This window comes from Ruditapes philippinarum, unplaced genomic scaffold, assembly GCF_026571515.1.
Source record: "Ruditapes philippinarum isolate M1 unplaced genomic scaffold, ASM2657151v2 ctg7471_1_1_1_1, whole genome shotgun sequence".
Taxonomy (NCBI): Eukaryota; Metazoa; Mollusca; class Bivalvia; order Venerida; family Veneridae; genus Ruditapes; species Ruditapes philippinarum.
In genome coordinates, this window is record NW_026866016.1 from 138,889 (window position 1) to 145,066 (window position 6,178).

Here is a 6,178-nt window from a genome sequence, read left to right on the forward strand (position 1 = left end):
CTTTGATACTAATAGCTCACCCTGAGCCTTCGGCTCTGGTGGGCTAAAAAAAGAAGAAGAAAAAACAAAGAGCTGAAGGCCGCTTTAAGAATCATTGTCTAACGGTCTAAGGCGTCAAACAATCAATCTTATTATAATTTCTCTCTTGTAATGCTTTTGTGTAAATTATTATCATTATGATATTCCTTTCGCCGTGCAATAAATAATGTTATACATTGTGAATGGTCATCAAGCAAAATAAACTATGAGTTATGTTTCTGATAAAGTACTACAAAAAGTTAAAATATATTTTCTTTTTAAAGAAGTCATTTATATTATTACATTGATTTAAGTTGTGCTTTACGTGACAAAACTAAAGCCTAAAAACTAAATTTTAAAATTATGCCGATTGAAATAAGTTTAATTAAATTAATAACGTAATGTTGATCGGGTCTGTCGTAAATTTTATCCATTTACATAAATATCATGTCTTGTTTCAGCACTTTGAAGCACACAAGACAGACAGACAAATAGATACCTTAATTTCACTCAGGTATCTCAAAGTAACATGAGGTTTAACAATATATTGTAGCTTTTATTGTATCCGGTATAAGAAAGCCTCTAAAAATGAATTGTGCAATAAATATATGAATATCATATTGTGGGAGAACTCTTAATACAAAAGCATTTTAAAGACACAAAGAAATTCTGACTCACAAGCTAAAGGCAACGCTGATAAAGGTACGTACAAGCTAAAATGTGTGATTTAAAAGCTAAAGAAAACCAGTCCTTGCAAGCTTTTGAAGTATCATTACATAATATTTTCAAAAAGTGAAGAAACAAGATTGCATTTGAGAAAAATGCTATTCCACCGCATAAATACAACACTAAATAGTAGTGTAGGAACATATTTTTTTTTGTTTCTATACAATTGAAGATTGTCATAATGCATAGATCCCTGACCTATCTAATTCTTATTATCAGATTAGTGATTAAATCTATTGTTAATCAAATAAAAAGATCAGAGCAGGAATATATCAATGCACTTGAGTCTAGTGAATTTGGTGGTGAAGGTCATATTTCACGCAGCCTAAATTTCATGACTACATCAAAGGACAACACAGTAAGACACTTTGTCAAAATCTAGGTAAGCTGATATCAAAGTCCACTTTACATCTTAATCTGTGCACATGGTTTAAATTTCATAGCTGTAGATCAAAGCACATGAAAGTAGTTCACATTATCAAAATCTAGGTCACCTGATATCAAAGTTAAATTTTACAACTAAAACTGTGCACATGGTCAAAATTTCATTGCTGTACATCAAAGGACAAGAAAGTAGGTCCTTGTCCCCTTTTTAAGGCAAAATTTTGACCCCAAGGGTTTAATTCAAAACAATCTTGATACAGGTCCACCAAACAACATTTCAAGTCAAATATCTAAGCTGAAGCTTTCTCCCATTCAAAAACATTTGTTTTATTTTCTGTTTTTACTATGTGTACATAATGAGAATCATGCCCCCAGGCAGGGCAGTTTTGACACCAGGGGAAAAAATTGAATAACTTTGGTAGAGGACCTATAGATGATATTATATAGCAAACATGAAAGCTCTATGCCTTGTACCTTCAGACAAAAATATTTTTTATTTTCTTACTAGATATACATAATGCAAATCAATGACCCCCGGGGCAGAACCAATTTTGACCAAAGGGCTAAAATTTGAACAATCTTGGTAGAGGTTCACTTCGCAAAGTCTCATGCCATATATTTAAACTCTAGCCTTTGTCAATTCAGAGAAAAAGATTTTTCAAGTTTTTACTTTATACATATAAGGAAATCTAGCGCCTCTGGGGCAGGGCAATTTCAACACTAGGGGCATAATTAAAACAACTTTAGTAGAGGACCCAAAGATGATATTATATACCAAATATCAAAGCTTTAAGCCTTGTACCTTCAGATAAGAAGATTTTTTAATTTTTTACTCTATGTTCATAGTGAAAATCAATGACCCCTAGGGGTGGGGCCAATTTTGACCCCAGGGCTATAATTTGAACAATCTTGCTAGGGCTTCACTACACAATGTTTCATGCAAAATATCTTACCTTTAGTATTTGTCAATTACTAGAAGAATTTTTTTAATGTTTTTACTGTAAGTTTTTACTATATACATATAAGGATAACCAATGACCCCCGGGGCGGGGTCGATTTTGACCCCAGGGCTTTAATTTGAACAATCTGGGTAGAGGTCTACCAGACAATGCCTTATGCAAAATATCTAAGCTCTAGGCCTTTTGGTCCTTATAAGAAGGTATTTTAAGTTTTAACTATATGTACATATAGTGAAAATCAATGACCCCTGGGGCGGGGCCGATTTTGACCCCAGGGCTATAATTTGAACAATCTGGGTAGAGGTCTACCAGACAATGCCTTATGCAAAATATCTAAGCTCTAGGCCTTTTGGGTCCTTATAAGAAGGTATTTTAAGTTTTAACTATATGTACATACAGTGAAAATCAATGACCCCCGGGGCGGGGCCCATTTTGACCCCAGGGCTATAATTTGAACAATCTGGGTAGAGGTCTACCAGACAATGCCTTATGCAAAATATCAAAGCTCTAGGCCTTTTGGGTCTTTACAAGAAGGTATTTTTAGTTTTTACTATATGTACATATAGTGAAAATCAATGACCCCTGGGGCGGGGCCGATTTTGACCCCAGGGCTATAATTTGAACAATCTTGGTAGAGGTCTACCAGACAATGCCTTATGCAAAATATCTAAGCTCTAGGCCTCTTAGGTCTTTACAAGAAGATTTTTTAAATTTATTCTTATTTCTTTCGGTTGCCATGGCAAGCAGATTTCTGCATGGAATGAAATTCTTTGAACAACTTTGGAAGCCCTTCACCCAAGGATCAATCCTGCCAAGTTTGGTTTAAATTGGACTAGTGGTTTTTCACAAGAAGATTTTTTAAGTTCACTATATAATCTATATAACACACACACACACACAAACAAACACACACACAGGTGAATCGCTATATGCCACCGCATCGCAGATGCTGCGGTGGCATAAAAATAAAGGAAGCTTCAAAAGTACACGAGTCCGAAAATAACATGCTAACTGCTAACCCTTAGATTTTTGATATTGTAATAAACAGTGTTAGGTTTCTACACACCTAAGTGAGCATAATATATTTTTGTTTTTATTTAGAGTATTGACTTTCATTTTTATGCGTAATTTTAATTATAGAGTAAAGATTTAATATTACAAATTCATTTGTCGTTCGAGGATAGTATCATTAACAAAATCTATAAGTAATGCATACTTGGAGATAAACTGTCTCTTCATTACTCTTTTTGGCGTTTTATTGTGCAAGAAGAAAACTTGATGCTTATAATATAGCATTAAATCGAATTTCTGTCAAAAGAAAAGAGGCATTTTGGGTCGTTCAACCAAGTTTCTTGTCTTTATTATGACACTCTTAAATTAGTTTTTTTTCTGTGTTAACGATTTTCGCTGGAGACGACAAGAAAGAAAATTGAGAAACCCAATGATATGCAAAGCGTGAAATAAGTAAATATGTTACAAGTGATCTTCAGTTCGCAATGGTCAGACAATTAATTTATTTTCAAGTAGCCACAACAGTATTTGATATATCGCTACAACAAAATCCTTTTAGTTTAATCATATTGCGGGTATAGGGACATAAATTCTCAGGAACAACACAATTTCTCACAAAAAGAGTAAAGTATGAATATTTTTGTTGGCGTCCGCGCCGAAGCGCGGCGCCTTTTGGAATGAAATCAGATTTTGTGACTGGGCGGCAGCAACTTCTCGAGCCTTTTAGTCGGCCATAATAAAAGCCGATCATTCCGATCGGTGATTTAAAAAAATGTCTCGATATGCACAATGAATAGCGAACTGGAGAATTTCGCAATGCATGAAATAACCTTTTCCGTCTCTTCGTTTTTTTTATTTATCTTTTTTGTAGTACACAGTGGGTTATTATGGTATGTTAAAATAGAATGATGAGTTGATGACCTAAATATTCCGAAAATCTATTTATAGAAGGATGTACTGCTATCGGTAATTCCCGGTCTCTCCCGGTTTACGTTGACCGGGATTTACTAGTGAATTACACGTTTATTGTCCGGTCTCTCCCGGTTTTGGAGTAGATGTTTGATATCGTTACAGAACAGAACAAATATTTTACTGATAAATAAGCTTTTTTTCCCAAAATGAATGTTTGTCACTTAGTTCAGCATAATTTATTGACCTTTTCCAGTTAAGTTTTGACTTATAATCGTCGGTCAATATGACATTTGAGTTCTTAAAATTTATTTTACAATTTTGATAAAAAAAGAGCAGTAAACGTAAAAACTCAGTATTAAAATACCACATAGAACACAAAAAAGAGAGGAAAACAATATTCATAAAATCTGTATTTTTTATATTAAAATAGATATTACAATTATTTTATAAGAAACAATTATGCTCAACATGATCAACATGGTAATATAACCAGTGTCATATTTTTACTAAGTGTGCACAGATACCTTAAGAGAGGGTTTTTGCTAATAGCGATAACATAATAAAAGACAATTCCACAAGTGTGGTGTTGATCATGCGTTACACATATGGATTATAAATGATGGTATACATGTATATCCGTTGCTTTTAATGATCACGATCATAAAGAAATAACAAGTAATATTCTAATCTCTAGCATGCCAATCAAAGTTTATAATGAACAATATCTTTCGTCTGTTCATTCTGGTAAAAACAAATTTACCATTGAAAAGTTTATAAGAATATCTTGTCATCATATGTCTACTAGTTCATCTTCACTTTCTGCATTTCTTGCTTGGACGCCCTTTGATGCTTTGCATCAATGCTTTTCTTGTTACAACTTATCATGAACTCGTATATAAATGCAGGGAAACCGATCTAAAACGCCATTGTCATTTGTACAATAATATGATCATTAATCAATGTTTTAATACTTCAAAGCACTTTGGACTGTACACGGTAGAATTGTATTATAAGACTTCGGAGAGTGTCGTTGGTAATAAGTAATATTTTGAAACACTTTCGTAATATTTATGTGCCGTTTTTTGGAATTTTATTAAGATGTGAGTAACAAGTATTTGAAGTGAGATACATGTATTTAGTAATAAGAACCATAAATTCTGTAATTTTTTGCTTTATACATTCAAAGTTCAACTCCACATGGATTGTGAAAATTTATACATTTCTTGAACATATAAATCGTACATATTTGTTTGAATTTGAATAGTGTAAAGATTTAACTCATCTACTCATTAACATTTAAAACTTCCTTTTTAAAATACATTTAGTTTACGTATTTAGTTCGATGTCTTAAAGTTTTGATTTTAACCTTAAATGAGGAAAATTATAATTTATCCATTCATAAAGGTCGCTAAATTAACCCATTCATTGTTTAAAGCTATTTAAATATAAAATGATATTGTTAAATTTTAAACTCATCACTTTGTAACATTTTATATGCAGATTTGCTTTTTAAACACTTCCCAGTTTGGACTAATAAAATTGTTTTGATTATAGATATTTATAACATACATAGAATACATTTCAAATGATAACACATCTTTTCATTAGTCTAGTTTTCACTTCATTGCTTTACAGGGAACATCCGTGCTTGTAATATGGTATTAAATCGAATTTCTGTCAAAGGAAAGACATTTTTAGGTCGTTTACCGAAATTAAGCGTATTTATTATGACACTACTGAATAAGTTTTTTTGTTATTTCGATTGTCTTTTCGTAGAAAGAAGACAAAACGAAGCATGTAATTAAGTGTTATTCATAAGAAAAAAAAAAAAAAAAATATGGATGAATTGCTTATTGTAGCCTTTAATCGAGAATGAACCCTTTTGAACTGCTCTATATAAGCAACAACTTATAAACTTATAAATTCACATTCACATCATTGATAAAGTCAATGAGACTTATTTTAATTATAAACAATCCGTTTTTCAATAGATGATTTAATTCTAATATATCTTAAATCAATGAAAAAATAAAAAGTGTAATTTGATAAATCGTACAAATACTATGTACTTTTTCTTTAAGTACATTGTGAAGACAATTACGTTGTATACCGTACTGATATATGATTTTATGTTGTATACCTACTGATATATGATTTTATTTGATACC